General features: G+C 51.2%; 1 protein-coding gene across 11 annotated transcripts in view; it reads right to left on the reverse strand.

Moving 5' to 3' along the window:
* The window catches only part of tns1b (tensin 1b), a 939,527-nt gene that overhangs the window by 616,658 nt on the left and 296,472 nt on the right, over positions 1-26,397 (reverse strand). For 3 of the 11 annotated variants that reach the window (XM_068034723.1, XM_068034722.1, XM_068034721.1), the window contains exon 1: positions 16,311-16,385. The exons of the other annotated variants lie outside the window; for them this stretch is intronic. The gene's annotated coding sequence lies outside the window, so the exon portion shown is untranslated. Of the gene's footprint in view, positions 1-16,310; positions 16,386-26,397 lie in introns of those variants that run through there. 11 annotated transcript variants of the gene reach the window in all.

Here is a 26,397-nt window from a genome sequence, read left to right on the forward strand (position 1 = left end):
CCACACCTTGTCCCCCTCACTACCTTCCCCCCCACACCTTGTCCCTTTCACTGAACTCCCCCCCCGCCACACCTTGTCCCTTTCACTACCCTCCCCCCCACACCATGACCCCCTCACTGCCCTCCCCCCACACCATGTACCCCTCACTACCCTCCCCCGCACACCATGTACCCCTCACTACCCTCCCCCGCACACCATGTACCCCTCACTGCCCTCCCTCCCCACACCTTGTCCCCCTCACTACACTCCCCCCCCACACCATGTCCCCCTCACTGCCCTCGCCCCCCACACCTTGTCCCCCTCACTGCCCTCCCCCCACACCATGTCTGTTTCACTGCCCTCCCCCCCCACACCATGTCCCCCTCACTGCCCTCCCCCCCCACACCTTGTCCCCATCACTGCCCTCCCCCCCACACCATGTCTGTTTCACTGCCCTCCCCCCCCCACACCTTGTCCCCATCACTGCCCTCACTCCCCACACCTTGTCCCCTTCACTGCCCTCCCCCTCACACCTTGTCCCCATCACTGCCCTCACTCCCCACACCTTGTCCCCTTCACTGCCCTCCCCCCCACACCTTGTCCCCCTCACTGCCCTCCCCCCCACACCTTGTCCCCCTCACTGCCCTCCCCCTCACACCTTGTCCCCCTCATTGCCCTCCCCCTCACACCTTGTCCCCCTCACTGCCCTCCCCCTCACACCTTGTCCCCCTCACTGCCCTGCCCCTCACACCTTGTCCCCCTCACTGCCCTCCCCCTCACACCTTGTCCCCCTCACTGCCCTCCCCCCCCACACCATGTCCCCCTCACTGCCCTCCCCCCCCACACCTTGTCCCCCTCACTGCCCTCCCCCCCACACCATGTCTGTTTCACTGCCCTCCCCCCCCCACACCTTGTCCCCATCACTGCCCTCACTCCCCACACCTTGTCCCCTTCACTGCCCTCCCCCTCACACCTTGTCCCCATCACTGCCCTCACTCCCCACACCTTGTCCCCTTCACTGCCCTCCCCCCCACACCTTGTCCCCCTCACTGCCCTCCCCCCCACACCTTGTCCCCCTCACTGCCCTCCCCCCCACACCTTGTCCCCCTCACTGCCCTCCCCCTCACACCTTGTCCCCCTCATTGCCCTCCCCCTCACACCTTGTCCCCCTCACTGCCCTCCCCCTCACACCTTGTCCCCCTCACTGCCCTGCCCCTCACACCTTGTCCCCCTCACTGCCCTCCCCCTCACACCTTGTCCCCCTCACTGCCCTGCCCCTCACACCTTGTCCCCCTCACTGCCCTCCCCCTCACACCTTGTCCCCCTCACTGCCCTCCCCCCCACACCTTGTCGCTTTCACTGCCCTCCCTCCCCACACCATGTCCCCCTCACTACCCTCCCCCCCACACCATGTCCCATTCTCTGCCCTCCCCCCCCACACCTTGTCCCCCTCACTACCCTCCCCCCCACACCATGTCCCTTTCACTGCCCTCCCCCCCCACACCTTGTCCCTTTCACTGCCCTCCCCCCCGACACCTTGTCCCCCTCACTACCCTCGCCCCCCACACCATGTACCCCTCACTGCCCTCCCCCCCCACACCTTGCTCTTTCACTACCCTCCCCCCCACACCATGTCCCTTTCACTGCCCTCCCCCCCCACACCTTGCTCTTTCACTGCCCTCCACCCCACACCTTGTCCCCCTCACTACCCTCCCCCCCACACACCACGTCCCCTCACTACCCTCCCTCCCACACTTTGTCCCCCTCACTGCCCACCCCCCCACACCTTGTCCCCCTCACTACCCTCCCTCCCACACTTTGTCCCCCTCACTGCCCACCCCCCCACACCATGTACCTCTCACTGCCATCCCCCCCCCACACCGTGTCCCCCTCACTGCCCTCCCCCCACACCTTGTCCCCCTCACTACCCTCGCCCCGCACACCGTGTCCCCCTCACTACACTCGCCCCACACCTTGTCCCCCTCACTACCCTCGCCCCGCACACCATGTCACCCTCACTGCCCTCCCCCCACACCTTGTCCCCTTCACTACCCTCGCCCCCCACACCATGTACCCCTCACTGCCCTCCCCCCCACACCGTGTCCCTTTCACTGCCCTCCCCCCCACACCGTGTCCCCCTCACTGCCCTCCCCCTCACACCGTGTCCCCTTCACTGCCCTCCCCCTCACACCTTGTCCCCATCACTGCCCTCCCCCTCACACCGTGTCCCCTTCACTGCCCTCCCCCCCACACCTTGTCCCCTTCACTTCCCTCCCCCTCACACCGTGTCCCCTTCACTGCCCTCCCCCCCACACCTTGTCCCCTTCACTGCCCTCCCCCTCACACCTTGTCCCCTTCACTGCCCTCCCCCTCACACCTTGTCCCCCTCACTGCCCTCCCCCTCACACCTTGTCCCCATCACTGCCCTCCCCCCCCACACCTTGTCCCCCTCACTACCCTTCCCCCCACACCTTGTCCCCTTCACTACCCTCGCCCCCCACACCATGTACCCCACACTGCCCTCCCCCCCACACCATGTCCCCCTCACTGCCCTCCCCCCACACCTTGTCCCCCTCACTACCCTCGCCCCGCACACCATGTCCTCCTCACTACCCTCCCCCCCACACCTTGTCCCCCTCACTACCCTCGCCCCCCACACCATGTACCCCACACTGCCCTCGCCCCCCACACCATGTACCCCACACTGCCCTCCCCCCCACACCATGTCCCCCTCACTGCCCTCCCCCCACACCTTGTCCCCCTCACTACCCTCGCCCCGCACACCATGTACCCCTCACTGCCCTCCCCCCCATAACATGTCCCCATCACTACCCTCCCCCCCACACCTTGTCCCAATCACTGCCCTCCCTCCCCGCACCATGTCCCCTCACTGCCCTCCCCCCCACACCTTGTCCCCCACACCTTGTCCCCCTCACTGCCCTCCCTCCCCGCACCATGTCCCCTCACTACCCTCCCCCCCACACATTGTCCCTTTCACTGCCCTCCCCCCCACACATCATGTCCCCCTCATTACCCTCCCCCCCACACCATGTCCCCCTCACTACCCTGCCCCCCACACCTTGTCCCTTTCACTACCCTCCCCCCCACACCTTGTCCCTTTCACTACCCTCCCCCCGACACCTTGTCCCTTTCACTGCCCTCCACCCCCACACCTTGTACCCCTCACTGCCCTCCCCCCCTACACCTTGTCCCCCTCACTGCCCACCCCCCCACACCTTGTCCCCCTCACTGCCCTCCCCCCCACACCTTGTCCCAATCACTACCCTCCCCCTCACACCATGTCCCCCTCACTACCCTCCCCTCCACACCTTGTCCCAATCACTGCCCTCCCCCCACACCTTGTCCCAATCACTGCCCTCCCCCCACACCTTGTCCCAATCACTACCCTCCCCCTCACGCCATGTCCCCCTCACTACCCTCCCCTCCACACCTTGTCCCAATCACTGCCCTCCCCCCACACCTTGTCCCAATCACTGCCCTCCCCCCACACCTTGTCCCAATCACTACCCTCCCCCTCACACCATGTCCCCCTCACTACCCTCCCCTCCACACCTTGTCCCAATCACTACCCTCCCCTCACACCATGTCCCCCTCACTACCCTCCCCTCCACACCTTGTCCCCCTCACTGCCCTCCCCCTCACACCGTGTCCCCCTCACTGCCCTCCGCCCCACACCTTGTCCCTTTCACTGCCCTCCCCCCCGGCACCTTGTCCCCCTCACTGCCCTCCCCCTCACACCGTGTCCCCCTCACTGCCCTCCCCCCCACACCTTGTCCCTATCACTGCCCTCCCCCCCGACACCTTGTCCCCCTCACTACCTTCCCCCTCACACCTTGTCCCCCTCACTGCCCTCCCCCCCGACACCGTGTCCCCCTCACTGCCCTCCCCCCCACACCTTGTCCCTTTTCACTGCCCTCCCCCTCACACCTTGTCCCCTTCACTGCCCTCCCTCCCACATCTTGTCCCCTTCACTGCCCTCCCCCCCACATCTTGTCCCCCTCACTGCCCTCCCCCCCCACACCTTGTCACCCTCACTGCCCTCCCCCTCACAACTTGTCCCCATCACTGCCCTACCCCCACCCCCACACCTTGTCCCCCCATTGAGAGATGGTGCAGGAGGGAGAGGTTCAGATTTTTGGGACATGGGGACCGGTTCTGGCGGAGGTGGGACTATTACAAATTGGACGGTCTACACCTGGGCCGGACAGGAACCAATGTCCTTGGGAGTGCTTTTGCTAACGCTGTTGGGGAGGGTTTAAACTAATGTGGCAGGGGGTTAGGAACCAAATGAGGAGGTCAGTGGACATTAAGGAGGTCGTAACTAAAGCCTGTAAGGAACTAGATAATGAAGTCAGCGTGACTAAGGGAAAGAGTAGGCAGGGAGCAGATGATGAAAGCAAAGGGACTGGTGGTCTGAGGTGCATTTGTTTTAATGCAAGAAGTGTCGTAGGTAAGGCAGATGAACTTAGGGCTTGGATTAGTACCTGGGAGTATGATGTTATTGCTATTACTGAGACTTGGTTAAGGGAAGGGCATGATTGGCAACTAAATATGCCAGGATATCGATGCTTCAGGCGGGATAGAGAGGGAGGTAAAAGGTGTGGAGGAGTTGCATTACTGGTCAAAGAGGATATCACAGCTGTGCTGAAGGAAGGCACTATGGAGGACTCGAGCTGTGAGGCAATATGGGCAGAACTCAGAAATAGGAAGGGTGCGGTAACAATGTTGGGGCTGTACTACAGGCTTCCCAACAGTGAGCGTGAGATAGAGGTACAAATATGTAAACAGATTATGGAAAGATGTACGAGCAACAGGGTGGTGGTGATAGGAGATTTTAATTTTCCCAACATTGATCGGATGGTGATGGCAAACACGAGGGGACATAGCTTTAAGTTGAGGGGTGATAGATATAGGACAGATGTTAGAGGTAGTTTCTTTACTCAGAGAGTAGTAGGGACGTGGAACACCCTGCCTGCAACAGGAGTAGACTCGTCAACTTTAAGGGCATTCAAGTGGTCATTGGATAGACATATGGATGTAAATGGAATAGTGTAGGTCAGATGGTTTCACAGGTCGGCATAACATCGAGGGCCGAAGAGCCTGTACTGCGCTGTAATGTTCTAAAAAATTGACTGGGATTCACTTAGTGTTAGAGGTCTAGATGGAGCAGAATTTGTAAGGAGCATCCAGGAGGGTTTTCTAGAGCAGTATGTAAATAGTCCAACTCGGGAAGGGGCCATACTGGACCTGGTGTTGGGGAATGAGCCCGGCCAGGTGGTTTCAGTAGGGGACGACTTTGGGAATAGTGATCACAATTCCGTAAATTTTAGAATACTCATGGACAAAGATGAGAGTGGTCCTAAAGGAAGAGTGCTGAATTGGGGGAAGGCCAACTATACCAAAATTCGGCAGGAGCTGGGGAATGTAGATTGGGAGCAGCTGTTTGAAGGTAAATCCACATTTGATATGTGGGAGGCTTTTAAAGAGAGGTTGATAGCGTGCAGGAGAGACATGTTCCTGTGAAAATGAGGGATAGAAATGGCAAGATGAGGGAACCATGGATGACAGGTGAAATTGTGAGACTAGCTAAGAGGAAAAAGGAAGCATACGTAAGGTCTAGGAGGCTTTGGAAGAATATCGGGAATGTAGGACCAATCTGAAACGAGGAATTAAGAGGGCTAAAAGGGGTCATGAAATATCTTTAGCAAACAGGGTTAAGGAAAATCCCAAAGCCTTTTATTCATATATAAGGAGCAAGAGGGTAACTAGAGAAAGGATTGGTCCACTCAAGGACAAAGGAGGAAAGTTATTCGTGGAGTCAGAGAAAATGGGTGAGATTCTAAACGAGTACTTTGCATCGGTATTCACCGAGGAGAGGGACATGACGGATGTTGAGGTTAGGGACAGATGTTTGATTACTCTCGGTCAAGTCGGCATAAGGAGGGAGGAAGTGTTGGGTATTCTAAAAGGCATTAAGGTGAACAAGTCCCCAGGTCCGGATGGGATCTATCCCAGGTTACTGAGGGAAGCGAGAGAAGAAATCGCTGGGGCCTTAACAGATATCTTTGCAGCATCCTTAAACATGGGTGAGGTCCCGGAGGACTGGAGAATTGCTAATGTTGTCCCCTTGTTTAAGAAGGGTAGCAGGGAAAATCCAGGTAATTATAGACTGGTGAGCCTGACGTCAGTGGTAGGGAAGCTGCTGGAGAAGATACTGAGGGATAGGATCTATTCCCATTTGGAAGAAAATGGGCTTATCAGTGATAGGCAACATGGTTTTGTGCAGGGAAGGTCATGTCTTACCAACTTAATAGAATTCTTTGAGGAAGTGACGAAGTTGATTGATGAGGGAAGGGTTGTAGATGTCATATACATGGACTTCAGTAAGGCGTTTGATAAGGTTCCCCATGGTAGGCTGATGGAGAAAGTGAAGGCGCATGGGGTCCAGGGTCTTCTAGCTAGATGGATAAAGAACTGGCTGGGCAACAGGAGACAGAGAGTAGCAGTGGAAGGGACTTTCTCAAAATGGAGAGGCGTGACCAGTGGTGTTCCACAGGGATCCGTGCTGGGACCACTGTTGTTTGTGATATACATAAATGATTTGGAGGAAAGTATAGGTGGTCTGATTAGCAAGTTTGCAGAAGACACTAAGATTGGTGGAGTAGCAGATAGTGAAGGGGACTGTCAGAGAATACAGCAGAATATAGATAGTTTGGAGAGTTGGGCAGAGAAATGGCAGATGGAGTTCAATCAAGGTAAATGCGAGGTGATGCATTTTGGAAGATCCAATTCAAGAGTGAACTATACAGTAAATGGAAAAGTCCTGGGGAAAATTGATGTACAGAGAGATTTGGGTGTTCAGGTCCATAGTTCCCTGAAGGTGGCAACGCAGGTCAATAGAGTGGTCAAGAAGGCATATGGCATGCTTTCCTTCATCGGACGGGGTATTGAGTACAAGAGTTGGCAGGTCATGTTACAGTTGTATAGGACTTTGGTTCGGCCACATTTGGAATACTGCGTGCAGTTCTGGTCGCCACATTACCAAAAGGATATGGATGCTTTGGAGAGGGTGCAGAGGAGGTTCACCAGGATGTTGCCTGGTATGGAGGGCGCCAGCTATGAAGAGAGGTTGAGTAGATTAGGATTATTTTCATTAGAAAGGCGGAGGTTGAGGGGGGACCTGATTGGGGTGTACAAAATCATGAGAGGTATAGACAGGGTGGATAGCAAGAAGCTTTTTCCCAGAGTGGGGGATTCAAATACTAGGGGTCACGAGTTCAAAGTGAGAGGGGAAAAGTTTAGGGGGGATATGCGTGGAAAGTTCTTTATGCAGAGGGTGGTCGGTGCATGGAACGCGTTGCCAGCGGAGGTGGTAGACGCGGGCACGATAGCGTCTTTTAAGTTGTATCTAGACAGATACATGAATGGGCAGGAAGCAAAGAGATACAGACCCTTAGAAAATAGGCGACATGTTTAGGTAGAGGATCTGGATCGGCGTAGGCTTGGAGGGCCGAAGGGCCTGTTCCTGTGCTGTAATTTTCTTTGTTCTTTGTTCTTTGTTCTCACTGCCCTCCCCCCAACACCTTGTCTCTTTCACTGCCCTCCGCCCCACACCTTGTCCCCTTCACTGACCCTCCCCCGACACCTTGTCCCCCTCACTGCCCTCCCTCCCACACCTTGTCCCCTTCACTGCCCTCCCTCCCCACACCTTGTCCCCCTCATTGCCCTTCCCTCCACACCTTTAGAACATTAGAACATTAGAACATTACAGCGCAGTACAGGCCCTTCAGCCCTCGATGTTGCGCCGATCATCTGACCTACACTATTCCATTTTCATCCATATGTCTATCCAATGACCACTTAAATGCCCTTAAAGTTGGCGAGTCTACTACTGTTGCAGGCAGGGCGTTCCACGCCCCTACTACTCTCTGCGTAAAGAAACTACCTCTGACATCTGTCCTATATCTTTCACCCCTCAACTTAAAGCTATGTCCCCTCGTGTTTGCCATCATCATCCGAGGAAAAAGACTCTCACTATCCACCCTATCTAACCCTCTGATTATCTTGTATGTCTCTATTAAGTCACCTCTCCTCCTCCTTCTCTCTAACGAAAACAACCCCAAGTCCCTCAGCCTTTCCTCGTAAGACCTTCCTTCCATACCAGGCAACATCCTAGTAAATCTCCTCTGCACCCTTTCCAAAGCTTCCACATCCTTCCTATAATGCGGTGACCAGAACTGCACGCAATACTCAAGGTGCGGCCTCACCAGAGTTTTGTACAGCTGCATCATGACCTCGTGGCTCCGAAACTCGATCCCCCTACTAATAAAAGCTAACACACCATATGCCTTCTTAACAGCCCTATTAACCTGGGTAGCAACTTTCAGGGATTTATGTACCTGGACACCAAGATCTCTCTGCTCATCTACACTACCAAGAATCTTCCCATTAGCCCAGTACTCTGCATTGCTGTTACTCCTTCCAAAGTGAATCACCTCACACTTCTCCGCATTAAACTCCATTTGCCATCTCACAGCCCAGCTCTGCAGCCTATCTATGTACCTCTGTACCCTACAACACCCTTCGACACTATCCACAACTCCACCGACCTTCGTGTCATCCGCAAATTTACTAACCCACCCTTCTACACCCTCATCCAGGTCATTTATAAAAATGACAAACAGCAGTGGCCCCAAAACAGAACCTTGCGGTACACCACTAGTAACTAAACTCCAGGATGAACATTTGCCATCAACCACCACCCTTTGTCTTCTTTCAGCTAGCCAATTTCTGATCCAAAGCTCTAAATCACCTTCAACCCCATACTTCCGTATTTTCTGCAATAGCCTACCGTGGGGAACCTTATCAAACGCCTTACTGAAATCCATATACACCACATCCACTGCTTTACCCTCATCCACCTGTTTGGTCACCTTCTCGTAAAACTCAATAAGGTTTGTGAGGCACGACCTACCTTTCACAAAACCGTGCTGACTATCGCAAATGAACTTATTCTTTTCAAGATGATTATAAATCCTATCTCTTATAACCCTTTCCAACATTTTACCCACAACCGAAGTAAGGCTCACAGGTCTATAATTACCAGGGCTGTCTCTACTCCCCTTCTTGAACAAGGGGACAACATTTGCTATCCTCCAGTCTTCCGGCACTATTCCTGTCGACAATGACGACATAAAGATCAACAACAACGGCTCTGCAATCTCCTCCCTGGCTTCCAGAGAATCCTAGGATAAATCCCATCTGGCCCAGGGGACTTATCTATTTTCACTCTTTCCAAAATTGCTAACACCTCCTCCTTGTGAATCTCAATCCCATCTAGCCTAGTAGGCTGTATCTCAGTAATCTCCTCGGCAACATTTTCTTTCTCTACTGTAAATACTGACGAAAAATATTCATTTAACACTTCCCCTATCTCCTCTGATTCCGCACACAACTTCCCACTACTATCCTTGATTGGCCCCGTTCTAACTCTTATCATTCTTTTATTCCTGATATACCGATAGAAAGCCTTAGGGTTTTCTTTGATCCTATCCGCCAATGACTTCTCGTGTCCTCTCCTTGCTCTTCTTAGCCCTCCCTTTAGATCCTTCCTGGCTAGCTTGTAACTCTCAAGCGCCCTAACTGAGCCTTCACGTCTCATCCTAACATAAGCCGCCCTCTTCCTCTTGACAAGCGCTTCAACTTCTTGAGTAAACCACGGCTCCCTCGCTCGACAACTTCCTCCCTGCCTGACAGGTACATACTTATCAAGGACACGCATTAGCTGCTCCTTGAATAAGCTCCACATTTTGTTTGTGCCCATCCCCTGCAGTTTCCTTCCCCATCCTACACATCCTAAATCTTGCCTAATCGCATCATAATTTCCTTTCCCCCAGCTATAATTCTTGCCCTGTGGTATATACCTGTCCCTGCCCATCGCTAAGGTAAACCTAACCGAATTGTGATCACTATCGCCAAAGTGCTCACCTACATCTAAATCGAACACCTGGCCGGGTTCATTACCCAGTACCAAATCCAATGTGGCATCGCCCCTGGTTGGCCTGTCCACATACTGTGTCAGAAAACCCTCCTGCACACACTGGACAAAACAGACCCATCTAAAATACTCGAACTATTGTATTTCCAGTCAATATTTGGAAAGTTAAAGTCCCCCATAACCACTACCCTGTTACTCTCGCTCCTGTCGAGAATCATCTTCGCTATCCTTTCCTCTACATCTCTGGAACTATTCGGAGGTCTATAGAAAACTCCCAACAGGGTGACCTCTCCTCTCCTGTTTCTAACCTCGGCCCATACTACCTCAGTAGACGAGTCCTCAAACGTCCTTTCTGCCGCTGTAATACTTTCCTTGATTAACAATGCCACACCCCCCCCCTCTTTTACCCTCTTCTCTGTTCTTACTGAAACATCTAAATCCCGGAACCTGCAACATCCATTCCTGCCCCTGCTCTACCCATGTCTCTGAAATGGCCACAACATCAGGATCCCAGGTACCAACCCATGCTGCAAGCTCACCCACCTTATTCCGGATGCTCCTGGCGTTGAAGTAGACACACTTTAAACCAAGTTCTTGCTTGCCAGTGCCCTCTTGCGTCCCTGTAACCTTATCCCCTACCTCACTACTCTCAACAGCCTGTACACTGGAACTACAATTTAGGTTCCCATTCCCCTGCTGATTTAGTTTAAACCCCCCCGAAGAGCACTAACAAATCTCCCCCCCAGGATATTGGTACCCCTCTGGTTCAGGTGAAGACCATCCTGTTTGTAGAAGTCCCACCTACCCCAGAATGAGCCCCAATTATCCAGGAAACCAAAACCCTCCCTCCTACACCATCCCTGCAGCCACGTGTTCAACTCCTCTCTCTCCCTGTTCCTCTCTTCGCTAGCACGCGGCACGGGCAACAACCCAGAGATAACAACTCTGGTTGTTCTCGCTCTAAGCTTCCACCCTAGCTCCCTGAATTTCTGCCTTAAATCCCCATCTCTCTTCCTACCTATGTCGTTGGTGCCTATGTGGACCACGACTTGGGGGTGCTCCCCCTCCCCCATAAGGATCCCAAAAACACGATCAGAGACATCACGTACCCTGGCACCTGGGAGGCAACACACCAACCGTGAGTCTCTCTCGTTCCCACAGAACCTCCTATCTGTTCCCCTAACTATGGAGTCCCCAATGACTAATGCTCTGCTCCTCTTCCCCTTTCCCTTCTGAGCAACAGGGACAGACTCTGTGCCAGAGACCTGCACCCCATTGCTTACCCCTGGTAAGTCGTCCCCCACAACAGTATCCAAAACGGTATACCTGTTGTTGAGGGAAACGGCCACAGGGGATCCCTGCACTGCCTGCTGGTTCCCTCTCCTTCCCCTGACGGTAACCCATCTACCTACTTCTTTTACCTGAGGTGTGACTGCCTCCCTATAACTCCTGTCAATAATCCCCTCCGCCTCCCGAATGATCCGAAGTTCATCCAGCTCCAGCTCCAGTTCCCTAACGCGGTCTGCGAGGAGCTGGAGTTGGGTGCACTTCCCGCAGATGCAGTCAGCAGGGACACTCTTGGCGACCCCTACCTCCCACATTCTGCAGGAGGAACATACAACTGCCTTTACCTCCATTCCCACTATTCTAGATTCCCAACAAATCTACTGGAAAACCAAACGAAAAAAAAAAAAGTCAAAACTTGTTCGCTTAGCAATCCGACGGACTGAACTTTTTAAATAAAAAGCTTACCTTATCAACACACCAGAGTCCTTTTTTTTTGGTTAGAGGAGGAGGGTGGGAGGGAGACACTACACGTGTAGTGTCTCGGGTACTGCCACTGCCCAAATAAATAGTTTTCCCTTACCCAGCAGTCCCCTGATCCTCCGAAACAAAAGGGGATTAACTTGTAACTTACTGAAATTGACCGCTCAGCTGTAAGTCCGCTCCGCACCTCGTTCTGTCAAGCTGCTCCTCCCTCACTGTCCCCCTCACTGCCCTCCCCCCCACAACTTGTCCCCCTCATTTCCCTTCCCTCCACACATTGTCCCCCTCACTGCCCTTCCCCCCCTCACTGCCCTCCCCCCCACACCTTGTCCCCCTCACTGCCCTCCCCCACACACCTTGTCCCCTTCACTTCCCTCCCCCTCACACCGTGTCCCCCTCACTGCCCTCCCCCTCACACCATGTCCCCCTCATTGCCCTCCACCTCACACCATGTCCCCCTCACTGCCCTCATCCCACACCGTGTCCCCCTCACTGCGCTCCCCCTCACACCATGTCCCCCTCACTGCCCTCCCCCCCACACCCTGTCCCCCACAGTGCCCTCCCCCTAACACCTTGTCCCCTTCACTGCCGTCCCCCCCACACCATATCCCCCTCATTACCCTCCCTCCACACCTTGTCCCCCTCAGTGCCCTTCCCTCCACACCTTGTCTCCCTCAATGCCCTTCCCTCCACACCTTGTCCCCCTCAGTGCCCTTCCCTCCACACCTTGTCCCCCTCACTGCCCTCCCCCCACAACCTGTCCCCCTCATTGCCCTCCCCCCCACACCATGTCCCCCTCAATGCCCTTCCCCCCACACCATGTCTCCCTCAATGCCCTTCCCTCCACACCTTGTCCCCCTCACTGCCCTTCCCTCCACAACCTGTCCCCCTCATTGCCCTCCCCCCCACACCATGTCCCCCTCATTGCCCTCCCCCCCACACCATGTCTCCCTCAATGCCCTTCCTTCCACACCTTGTCCCCCTCAGTGCCCTCCCCCCACACCTTGTCCCCCTCATTGCCCTTCCCCCCACATCATGTCCCCCTCACAGCCCTCCCCCCACACCATGTCCCCCTCAATGCCCTTCCCCCCACACCTTGTCCCCCTCACTGCCCTCCCCCCCACACCTTGTCTCCCTCACTATACCCCTTTTGAGTTCAGACTTGATTCTCCCCCGACCACGATTCTCTCTCTCTCTGATCCTCGCTCCCAATTCTCTCCCACCTTCTGGTTCGCTCCCAGACTTGACTCTTCTTTTTCCTGTTATTGTCTCCCACACTGGATTATTTTCCTTTCTTCCTGCTGTTTGATAAAAATCTCTTGTACAGTCTGTCGGTGTCAGGTACACCAAATCTGCAGCCTTCATGTGTACAACCGTTACCATCAGACTATTCCGCTCAGGGAGGCACCAAAACTGACCCTATCATGGCCTCACTCGACATCCACACTCGGCCTTCCCAGCAGGTCACTGGGTAATGACCAGGGACAGCACCGCTTAGCTAACCTTCAAGTGACTCAGTCAGCGAGGCCACCTTAGCCATTTGGCCTGCCCACCCTCTACATTGGGAGCAGGAAATGCAGCACAAACTGAGGTTAAACCTACATGGGAATGTAGCAGCACCTCAATGACCAACTCAATCATTGGGAGCAACTCACTCATATGGGCACCAGGGGAAGGGCCCAGTCCCACAGGGCAGACGTCAGGGGAAGGGTCCAGTGCTACAGGGCAGACACCAGGGGAAGGGCCCAGTCCCACAGGGCAGACATCAGGGGAAGGGCCCAGTCCCACGGGGCAGACACAGGGGAAGGGCCCAGTCCCACAGGGCAAACATCAGGGGAAGGGCCCAGTCCCACAGGGCAGACACCAGGGGAAGGGCCCAGTCCCACAGGGCAGACATCAGGGGAAGGGCCCAGTCCCACAGGGCAGACACAGGGGAAGGGCCCAGTCCCACAGGGCAGACATCAGGGGAAGGGCCCAGTCCCACAGGGCAGACATAAGGGGAGGGCCCAGTCCCACAGGGCAGACACAGGGGAAGGGCCCAGTCCCACAGGGCAGACATCAGGGGAAGGGCCCAGTCCCACAGGGCAGACATCAGGGGAAGGGCCCAGTCCCACAGGTCAGACATCAGGGGAAGGGCCCATGTCCCACAGGGCAGACACAGGGGAAGGGCACAGTCCCACAGGGCAGACACAGGGGAAGGGCCCCGTCCCACAGGGCAGACACCAGGGGAAGGGCCCAGTCCCACAGGGCAGGGCACCAGGGGAAGGGCTCAGTCCCACAGGGCAGGGCACCAGGGGAAGGGCCCAGTCCCACAGGGCAGGGCACCAGGGGAAGGGCCCAGTCCCACAGGGCAGACACCAGGGGAAGGGCCCAGTCCCACAGGGCAGGGCACCAGGGGAAGGGCCCAGTCCCACTTGGCAGGGCACCAGGGGAAGGGCTCAGTCCCACAGGGCAGACACCAGGGGAAGGGCTCAGTCCCACAGGGCAGACATCAGGGGAAGGGCTCATTCCCACAGGGCAGACACCAGGGGAAGGGCTCATTCCCACAGGGCAGACATCAGGGGAAGGGCCCTGTCCCACAGGGCAGACATCAGGGGAAGGGCCCCGTCCCACAGGGCAGACATCAGGGGAAGGGTCCAGTCCCACAGGGCAGGGGACCAGGGGAAGGGCCCAGTCCCACAGGGCAGGGGACCAGGGGAAGGGCCCAGTCCCACAGGGCAGGGGACCAGGGGAAGGGTCCAGTCCCACAGGGCAGACACCAGGGGAAGGGTCCAGTCCCACAGGGCAGACACCAGGGGAAGGGCCCAGTCCCACAGGGCAGAGACCAGGGGAAGGGCCCAGTCCCACAGGGCAGGGCACCAGGGGAAGGGCTCAGTCCCACAGGGCAGACACCAGAGGAAGAGCCCAGTCCCACAGGACAGATACCAGGGGAAGGGTCCAGTCCCACAGGGCAGGGGACCAGGGGAATGGCCCAGTCCCACAGGGCAGACACCAGGGGAAGGACCCAGTCCCACAGGGCAGACACCAGGGGAAGGGTCCAGTCCCACACGGCAGGGGACTAGGGGAAGGGCCCAGTCCCACAGGGTAGACACCAGGGGAAGGGCCCGGTCCCACAGGGTAGGGCACCAGGGGAAGGGCCCAGTCCCACAGGGCAGGGCACCAGGGGAATGGCCCAGTCCCACAGGGCAGACACCAGGGGAAGGGCCCAGTCCCACAGGGCAGACACCAGGGGAAGGGTCCAGTCCAACAGGGCAGGGGACCAGGGGAATGGCCCAGTCCCACAGGGCAGACACCAGGGGAAGGGCCCAGTCCCACAGGGCAGACACCAGGGGAAGGGTCCAGTCCCACACGGCAGGGGACTAGGGGAAGGGCCCAGTCCCACAGGGTAGACACCAGGGGAAGGGCCCGGTCCCACAGGGTAGGGCACCAGGGGAAGGGCTCAGTCCCACAGGGCAGGGCACCAGGGGAAGGGCTCAGTCCCACAGGGCAGGGCACCAGGGGAAGGGCCCAGTCCCACAGGGCAGACACCAGGGGAAGGGCCCAGTCCCACAGGGCAGACACCAGGGGAAGGGCCCAGTCCCACAGGGCAGACACCAGGGGAAGGGCCCAGTCCCACAGGGCAGACACCAGGGGAAGGGCTCAGTCCCACAGTTTCTGAGGAGACTGAGGGAAGCGAGCAGTCCCAGAGACTGAAAAAGGGGAGGAGTTCCAGAGTTTGAGGCCGTGGATAAAAATATGGAGATGTGTGTGTCTTGCTTTTATCACCATGAGGATGGAGAGTGTGTATGACAGGAGATTTGAAGCTTAGGAGGAACAGGAGAGGGGCACTGAGAAGAATTGGGTTGTTGAAAGAAAGGGAGATTGCTTGCCATGGGACAAACTGGGAGCGATGGGGAGGAGGTGGGTGCAATGTGGGAGGAAATCAAAGTGCAGAAGGTAGCTTTGCAGCTGGTGGAAGCAGCAAACTGGTCAGGTCAAGGTCCTTGTCACAGCCCAGCTAGCGTTCCAGTCAACCTAGCATAAAAATAGCACAAGACTTGATAAATATTATTGTGGCTGAGTAACTGAAGTATTGCAGCCACTATCAGTGCAGCTACAGGGTTTTGTGTTGTGGATGTTTGTTCAACTCCACGTTCCCACATTCAGATCAAATAATTACAGATCCCTTGCTAGATTTAGGACTTGTGAGAGGGTCGGCCCAGAGAACTGGCTGTTGTGGGGTCCACATTCTGAGATTCGGCCCATAACCTCTGCCGAGGACAGGGTGAAGGGGAATGGGGCAGAATTCCGTTTCTGGTTGAACACCTAGTGTAACGGCCGGGGTAAAGAATAATCAGCGGCCAAGCTTCCGCACTGACAGGGAGCGAGAGACAATCTGCAGGAAGGGGAAATCCGGAAGATCACAGGACAGTGAACAAGTGAGTGAAACACGAGGGGCAAACTTCACAGAACCCCTGGCACTAAAACACAGAGACACCAGCAATAAACACTTAGCTTCTTTGGAATCCCGAACGACCCCAAGAATCCTGGCAACACTTTCACCTACCTCTCACCCACGAGTGTTCATACTTAGTGCTGTTTGATCACTTTTAGTAACAGAACCCAGCTGTGCATTCCTCACAGTCTGCGTGAAATCAGTAAAAACCTCTTCACTTTTCAAATCAACAAACTGGAACCAGACCACGATTAATTGGATGACAGATTAGAACAGCCCCACCTCCTCTGGGACGGCTGGCCCTGTTCTCTGTTTTAACCCTTCCCATTCCCAAGAACTAATTAGCCATGAGGTCCACTGCTCCCCATGGCATGGGCTCTTGCTGAGACATGTCCCACGAATACCCTGTACCTTCTCAGCTGAGGTTTCCGCCTATAGGCGTGATCTAGATAGCGAATATCGGTAAGGGATGGAGATCTGAAAGGAGTCACAGCCGAACTTGATACTGTCCCACACAGATAAACATAAACTCACACTCACAAGCACAGACACACACAAGTACACACAAACACAGACACAAGCACACACGAGCACAGAGACAAGCACACACAAACACAGACAAAAGCATACATAGACACAAACACACACACACAAACACAAACACACACACACAAGCAGGCACTCAAGCACAGACAGTGAAGGTGCCCCGAGGCAGCAGCTATAATAATATGATTGAATTTTACATTTAGTTTGAGGGAGAGAAGAGTGGGTCTAAGATGAGTATTTTAAACTTAAATAAGGGCAATTATGAGGGCCTGAAAGCAGAGCTAGCAAAAGTGAACTGGCAAAGTAGGTTAAGGGATAGGAAAGTAGAGATGCAGTGGCAGACATTTATGGGAATATTTCAGAATAGATATATTCCAACGAGAAAGAAAAATTCCAAGGGGCGGCACAGTGGGGCAGTGGTTAGCACCGCAACCTCACAGCTCCAGGGACCCAGGTTCGATTCGGAGTTTTGAACACTGCCTGAGCGGAGTTTGCAAGTTCTCCCTGTGACCGCGTGGGGTTTTGCCGGGTGCTCCGGTTTCCTCCCACAGCCGAAGACTTGCAGGTTGATAGGTAAATTGGCTGTTATAAATTGCCCCTAGTATAGGTAGGTGGTAGGAAATATGGGATTACTGCAGGGTTAGTATAAATGGGTAGTTGTTGGTCGGAAGGGTCACTGACCCGAAACGTTAACTCTGCTTCTCTTTCCACAGATGCTGCCAGACCTGCTGAGTGGTTCCAGCATTTCTTGTTTTTGTTTCAGATTTCCAGCATCCGCAGTATTTTGCTTTTATTATAGTTGTTGGTCGGCACAGACTCAGTGGGCTGAAGGGCCTGCTTCAGTGCTGCATCTCTAAAATAAAAAAAAGGACTCACCATCCGTGGTTAACTAAAAAAGTTAAAGATAGTATCAAACTTAAAGAAAAAGCATATAATTGCGTAAAGATGGGAGACAGGTCAGAAGATTGTCAGAATATAAAAAATAGCAAAGAACGACTAAAAGATTAATAAGGAGGGAAAAATTAGAGTACGAGAGAAAGCTGGCGAGAAATATAAAAACAGATAATAAGAGTTTCTACAGATATTTGAAAAGAGTTAACAAAGTGAATGTTGGTCCGATAGAAAGTGAGTCTGGGGAATTATTAAGGGAAAATAAGGAGATGGCAGATGAATTGAACAGATATTTTGCATCAGTCTTCATTATAGAGAATACGAGTAACATCCCAGTATTAGCTGCAAGTCAGGAAATGGAAGGGAGGGAGGAACTCAAGAAAATTACAATCACCAGGGAAGTGGTACTGAACAAATTGTTGGAGCTGCGGGCTGACAAATCCCCGGGTCCTGATAGACTTCATCCTAGGGTGTTAAAGGAAGTGACTAGTGAGATAGTTGATGCGTTGGTTTTAATTTTCCAAAATTCCCTCGATTCGGGGGAGGTTCCATTAGATTGGAAAATAGCGAATGTAAATCCTTTATTCAAAAAAGGGAGGGAGACAGAAAGCAGAAAGCTACAGGCCAGTTAGCTTAACATCTGTCATAGGGAAAATGTTAGAAGCTATTATTAAAGACGATATAGTAGGGCACTTAGAAAACTTCAAGGTCGTCAGGCAGAGACAACATGGTTTTGTGAAAGGGAAATCATGTTTAACCAATTTATTGGAGTTCTTTGAAGAAGTAACATGTGCTGTGGATAAAGGGAAACCGGTGGATACATTGTACTTAGATTTCCAGAAGGCATTTGATAAGGTGCCACATCAAAGGTTATTACAGAAAATAAAAGCTCATGGTATAGGGGGTAACATATTGGCATGGATAGAAGATTTGCTAGCTAACAGGAAACAGAGAGTAGGCATAAATGGGTCATTTCCTGTTTGGAAAGATGTAATGAGTGGTGTGCCACAGGAATCAGTGCTGGGGTCTCAACTTTTTACAGGTTATATAAATGACTTGGATGAAGGGACCGAAGGTATGTTTGCAAAATTTTCTGATGACACAAAGATAGCTCGGAAAGTAAGTTGTGAAGAGAACATGAGGAGGCTACAAAGGGATATAGATAGGTTAAGTGAGTGGGAGAAGATCTGGCAAATGGAGTATAATGTGGGAAAGTGTGAAATTGTCCATTTTGGCAGGAAGAATAAAAAAAGCATATTATCTAAATGGTGAGAGATTGCAGAGCTCTGAGATGCAGAGGGATCTGGGTGTCCTAGTGCATGAATCGCAAAAGGTTAGTCTGCAGGTACAGCAAGTAATTAGGAAAGCTAATAGAATGTTATCGTTTATCGCGAGGGGAATGGAATACAAAAATGTGGAGGTTATGCTTCAGCTATACAGGGCATTGGTGAGACCACATCTGGAATACTGTGTACAGTATTGGTATCCTTATTTAAGGAAGGATGTAATTGCATTGGAAGCAGTTCAGAGAAGGTTTACCTGGAATGGGTGGATTGTCTTATCAGGAAAGATTGGACAGGCTCGACTTGTATCTGCTGGAATTTAGAAGAGTAAGAGGCGACTTGATTGAAACATATAGGATTCTGAGGGGTCTTGACAGGGTGGATGTGGAAAGGATGTTTCCTCTTGTGGGAGAATCTCGAACTAGGGGTCACTGTTTAAAAATAAGGGGTCACCCATTTAAGACAGAGATGAGGAGAAATTATTTCTCTCAGAGGGTTGTGAGTCTTTGGAATTCTCTTCCTCAAAAGGCAGTGGAAGCAGAGTCTTTGAATATTTTTAAGACAGATGTCAATAGATTCTTGATAAGCAAGGGGGTGAAAGGTTATTGGGGGTAGGTGGGAATGTGGTGTTGAGGTTACAGTCAGATCAGCTATGATCTTATTGAATGGTGGAGCAGGCTCGAGGGGTCGAGTGGCCTCCTCCTGCTCCTAACTTGTATGTTTGTTTGCATGCATGACAGACACAAGCACACAGACAAACACACACGCACACAGACAAACACACACACAGCCACGCACACACACACACACACACACACACAGACAAGCACATGCACAAAAGTGATAGATGAAATTGGGTGGGAGTCTCACGTGGAGCATTGACACTTGCATAAATCCGATGGGCTGAATGGTGTGTTTCTGTTCTATACACTCGAAGTAACTCGATGTAAACAAACACACAGACACACACGGATACACGCATTCACAGAGACACACATTTACATAAACATACAAATATCCACATCCACACACGTTTGCTCTGTGGGTGCACCTACCCCAAATGGACTGCAGCGGTTCAAGAAGGCAGCTCACCACCACCTTCACAAGCGTAATTAGGGATGGGCAATAAATGCTGGCCTGGCCAGTGACACATCGCAATTACGAATAAAAAAACACACAATTTATAGAAATGTGCAAACACTAATTCACACAAATGAATGAAGAAATGCTTGTACATACATCCCAGCTTGGACTATTAATCCAGTGAACATAAGTTCAAATCTCATTCTAGCAGTTTGAGAAATTGAATTCCAAATAGTCATTTAATAGTACAGAACTTCAGTATTGCTGAAAATAGAGACATGTTGTCGAAGCTTTGCTCGCAGTTGAGTTCAGTTTTAATGACACCATTATGCCCAAATAGATGGTGTTGCCATGGGATCCCCTAAAGGTCCAGCTCTCGCAAACATCTTTGTTAGGTTCCATGTGAAATGTGTCTTTGATGGAATGACACCTAACCTCCTACCTCTTGCATATTTCCGATATGTAGATGATACGTTTGCTATATTTGAATCTACAGCTGTATGTAATAATTTCCTTCCACGTCTTAATGGGCTCCATCCTGTGCTCAAATTCACCTTGAAATGGAGCAGTCAAATGAGCTCCCTTTTCTTGACGTCCTAGTTGTGAAATCTGTTAAGGGGTTCTCTATCACGGTCTACTGCAAACCTGCCTTCACTGGTCAATACACGCATTGGGATTCTTACAGTTCCACATGCTATAAGATTGGCCTTATCAGCAACCTCATAAATAGGGCCCAAGCCATTTGCTAACCATTCAAGCTTGATGCTGAAATAGGGCAAATCAAAAACATCCTGCGTGACAATGGCTACCCTGATCACATCATTTCTCACTGTATATCGCACAAACTTATGAATGGGCCTAAGGCCATCATTTTTGGCCCTGGAAAGTGCCCAGTCTACCTCAGATTACACTGGAAGGGTAATGTATCCCAAAGATTTGATCAACAGGTGAGGCTAGCTGTTTCACGCTGTTACTATGCAGTAGCAACACGTGTGGCGTTCGCCACTAACAGGATGCTGCCGTCAATCCAAAAAGGTGTCCTGCCTATCACACAAATAAGTAATGTGATATATGAATTTTAATACCAGTGTGATGCTAGGTATATCGGCTGTACGTCCCAAAGACTGGCAGATCGTATCAAACAACATGTCCCTTCTGCTGTTTGCAACTGGCAAGGTTCAGACCGTACCCAACCAGCCCGTGCTTGCAAACTTCAAAACAGAGTGTCCGTCATTTGATGTGATTCTGTGATTGGACAACATTTGCTAAATATTCCTCAGTGTACTAAGACTTATGCTGACAGCCAATTTAAGATTGTTAGTAGGGCTGACAGTGTGATGCATTTGCACGTATTGGAAGCTACATATATTAATACACAGGGCCCTGTTCTTTGCAGACAGAAAGAACATGTACACACATTGCGCCTGTTTCAGCTGAACAAAATAAGTGACAGCCATTCGCTGGTTCATTCCTCATGACAATATTTTGACCAATCAGAGTCAAACTGCCTGGCTTAAATTTCAAACAAAGCTTGGAAGATAACTGTCAGTCACCATAAACTGATGCACTGTCCATGGCAACACTGCTACCAATCAAAGCTCTCTTGCCAACCAATCAGCACTCTCTCCTCATGCAGTATAAAGTTATTGCTTTCCCTACATTGGTATTCTTCTGGATTGTCCTGATGAGAACAAGATGAAAAGCTTCAACAACGTGCCTCTATTTTCAGCAATATTCAAATTGAATTCTGTTTAAAAATCTGAAATAAAAAACTGGTCGCAGTGAAAATGACCATGAAGCTGTCGGATTGTTCGAAAAGCCCACTGGGAAGAAAATCAGTCATCGTTAACTAGGCTGGGCCTATATGTGACTCCAGTCCCAAAACAAAGTGTTTGACTCTGAACTTCCCTCTGAAATGGCCACTCAGTTGTATCAAAGCAATATGACTGGGTCAAGAAGGTTAATCACCACCTTCCCAGGGCAACTAGGGATAGGCAATAAATGTCACCTTTGCCAGCGATCCCCATATCCCAAGAATAAACACATTTTAAACATGGATAATGTTGAAGGAGCTTCATTCTGCAATTAATCCATGCCCTGGAAGTGTTTGATTAGACAGTGTAGAGGGAGCTTTACTCTGTATCTAACCCCGTGCTGTACCTGTCCTGGGAGTGTTTGATGGGGACAGTGTAAAGGGAGCTTTACTCTGTATCTAACCCCGTGCTGTACCTGTCCTGGGAGTGTTTGATGGGGACAGTGTAGAGGGACTTTTACTCTGTATCTAACCCCGTGCTGTACCTGTCCTGGGAGTGTTTGATGGGGACAGTGTAGAGGGAGCTTTACTCTGTATCTAACCCCCGTGCTGTACCTGTCCTGGAAGTGTTTGATGGGGACAGTGTAGAGGGAGCTTTACCCTGTATCTAACCCCGTGCCGTACCTGTCCTGGGAGTGTTTGATGGGGACAGTGTAGAGGGAGCTTTACTCTGTATCTAGCCCTGTTTTTATTTTTAACTAGATAGTCAATGCCCTATGCACTGCCCCAGTTGGATGCCCACTGCTTACAGAGTCGAAGAGGTTTCTCAGGCACAATGCACCACGAATAAAACAAGTTGTCCATCATTTATTTGTGCACTTTATGCAGGTTCTTCCATCTTGCTCCTTCTTATTGCATCAACTCATTTTCAAATTATTGAGATCAAAGTCTAGTAATAGGCCTCTACTTACCAGCTGTGGATCTCCAAATGGACGCTACTTGTCCTGGGAGTGTTTGATGGGACAGTTTTAGTTTTAGAGATACAGCACTGAAACAGGCCCTTCGGCCCACCGAGTCTGTGCCGACCATCAACCACCCATTTATACTAATCCTACACTAATCCCATATTCCTACCACATCCCCACCTGTCCCTATATTTCCCTACCACCTACGTACACTAGGGGCAATTTATAATGGCCAATTAACCTATCAACCTGAAAGTCTTTGGCATGTGGGAGGAAACCGGAGCATCCGGAGAAAACCCACGCAGACACAGGGAGAACTTGCAAACTCCACACAGGCAGTACCTAGAATCGAACCCGGGTCGCTGGAGCTGTGAGGCTGCGGTGCTAACCACTGCGCCACTGTGCTGCCTGTGCAGGAGATTTACTCTGTATATAATCCCGTGCTGTACATGCTGGTCCCATACTTGTTGATGTCGCTGACCTACATTGGCCTTAGGTGAACCAATGCCTCAAATTTGAAATTCTCATCCTTGTATTCAGACTGCTGCATGGCCTCACACTCACCATCTCTGTAATCTCTTCCAGCACGATAACTGTTGAAAAGCAAAAAGGGGTATTCTACACCTACTAGGGGTATTCTACACGCCTCCAAATAGTGAGAGAGAGAGAGAGAGAGAGAGACAGAGGAGCAAATCTGCAGAGAAATAACAGAGATGTGCAAGAACTATACAGTAGTGATATTGGAGGGCTTTACTACCCAAATATCGATTGGCATAATTCTTCAGTAAAGGATAAGGAGGGGGAGGAATTTCTGAAATGTATTCAGGAGAACTTCATTGATGAGTATGTTCTCAGCCCAACTAGAAAGAAAGCATTGCTGGATCTGGTGCTGGGGAATGGGGTGGGTCAAGTGGACCAAGTGTCTGTGGGGGAGGACTTGGGTAACAGTGATCATTGTGTCATAAGGTTTAAACTAGTAATGCAGAAAAACAAGGAAAGAAATAAGGTAGAATGTCTATATTGGAAGCAGGCTAATTTCAATGCAATGAGAAGGGATCTAGCCAGTGTATAATGGAACCAAAGACTGACTGGAAGAGCTGTATCGGAACAATGGGTTATTTTTAAGGAAGAGATGATTCAGGTACAGGTTAGGAACATTCCAACAAGGGTGAAAGGTAGGGGAACAAAGCACAGGGCTCCTTGGTTGACGAGGGAAGTAGAGATTATGATGAAACAAAAAAAGAGAGTGTATGATGCACGTCAGGTGAACTCATCAATTGAGAGCCAGGTCATATACAATATGGCATCAAGGAGCCCTAGCAAAACTGGAGTCAATGGGAATCTGGGGGAAAACTCTCTGCTGGTTGGAGTCATACCTAGTGCAAAGGAAGATGGCTGTGGTTGTTGGAAGTCAATCATCTGAGCTCCAGGACATCACTGCAGGAGTTCCTCAGGATAGTGTTCTAGACCCAACCATCTTCAGCTGCTTCATCAATGACCTTTTTCCAATCATAAGGTCAGAAATGGGGATGTTCGCTGATGATTGCACAATGTTCAGCACCATTCGTGACTCCTCAAATACTGAAGCAGTCCGTGTAGAAATGCAGCAAGAACTGGACAATATCCAGGCTTGGGCTGATAAGTGGCAAGTAACATTTGCGCCACACAAGTGCCAGGCAATGACCATCTCCAGCAAGAGAGAATCTAATCATCTCCCCTTGACATTCAATGGCATTACCGTTGCTGAATCCCCCAATGTCAACATCCTAGGGGTTACCATTGACCAGAAACTGAACTGGAGTAGCCACATAAATACCATGGCTACAAGAGCAGGTCAGAGGCTAGGAATCCTGCGGTGAGTAACTCACCTCCTGACTCCCCAAAGCCTGTCTACTACCTACAAGGCACAAGTCGCATGCTCTCCACTTGCCTGGATGGGTGCAGCTCCAACAACACTCAAGAAGCTCGACACCATCCAGGACAAAGCAGCCCGCTTGATTGGCACCCCATCTACAAACATTCACTCCCTCCACCACCGATGCACAGTGCCAGCAGTGTGTACCATCTACAAGATGCACTGCAGCAACGCACCAAGGCTCCTTAGACAGCACCTTCCAAATCCACGACCTCTACCATCTTGAAGGACAAAAGCAGCAGATGCATGGGAACACCACCACCTGCAAGTTTCCGTCCAAGTCACACACCATCCTGACTTGGAACTATATCGCCGTTCCTTCACTGTCGCTGGGTCAAAATCCTGGAACTCCCTTCCTAACAGCACTGTGGGTGTACCTACCCCACATAGACTGCAGCGGTTCAAGAAGGCAGCTCACCACCACCTTCTCAAGGGCAATTAGGGATGGGCAATAAATGCTGGCCTAGCCAGCGACACCCACATCTCATGAATGAATAAAAAAAAAATAAGTTGAGAGGGGAAGTGAAGAGGAAAATAAGACTGACAAAGAGAGAATATGAAAATAGAATGGCAGTTAACATAAAAGGGAAATCTTCATCCAGCATGTAAATAGTAAACGAGTAGTAAGAAGTGGAGTGGGGCCTGTTAGGGCAGAGAGGGTAATATATGCTTCGAGGGGCAGGGCAAGGCTAATATACTTAACGAATAATGTCCTCTAACAAATTGGAATCTGATAAAATATCGGTAGAAATGGAGAGAGTAGAGGCAATGGCGAGGGTAAAAATTAAGAGGGGAGATACTGTATGCTTAGCGTGGATATGTTATCTGGTCCGGGTGGCTTGCATCCCAGGTTGCTAAAGGAAGTGGGATTGGAGATAGCGGAAGGGCTTTCCATAATCTTCCAATCTTCCCTGGATATGGGGGGAGGTGCCAGAGGATTGGAGAGAGGTGAATGTGACACCTTTATTCAAGAAAGTGTGTAAGTACAGTCCTCGCAACTACAGCCCAGTTAGTTTAATATCAGTGGTGGGTAAGGTTTGAGAAACAATAATCAGGGAAGAAATTAACAGACACTTGGAGAGATTTGAGTTATGGAAATAATGTACTTCATTGCCATGTCACTAAGCAAAAGATGAATGCAACATGTTCTTCTTTCTCCCTCTGTTAACACCAAAACCATAGCTTGTCACCAGAACAAATTATGAAAATCTATTGGTTTTCTAGTTGGAGCTGCTAATAAAACACATCACACAAAACAAGTCGATTCAATTGTCCCACAATGCACAGTATGCACCAAAGTATTTATTTCAACTTTAGCATCCAGACATATTTCCTGTTCAAAAGAGCACATCGGAACAGGAGTAGACCATTCAGTCCCTCGAGACTGTTCCGTCATTCAATCAGATCGTATCTGATCTGCACTCAACTCCATTTCTCTGCCTTTACTCCATATCTCTTGAAAAGCTTACCCAAGAAAAATCTATCAGTCATAGTATTGAAAGCTCAAACTGTCCAACCTTTCGAGGAAAGCGTCCCAGATTTTCACTACGCTTTGTGTGAAAAACTATTTCCTGATCTCACTGCTAAAGGGCCTAGCTCCAATTTTAACATTATGTCCACTTGTCCTTGATTACCCCAATATCATCTTTCGTAGATACCAAAATACACCAATGAAATAGTTTTTCTCTAACAACCCTATTGTTACCATTTTATCATTTTAAACACCTCAATCGCCTAAACTCAAAGGAATATAAGCCTAGTC

This window comes from Heterodontus francisci, chromosome 7 (assembly GCF_036365525.1).
Source record: "Heterodontus francisci isolate sHetFra1 chromosome 7, sHetFra1.hap1, whole genome shotgun sequence".
NCBI lineage: Eukaryota > Metazoa > Chordata > Chondrichthyes > Heterodontiformes > Heterodontidae > Heterodontus > Heterodontus francisci.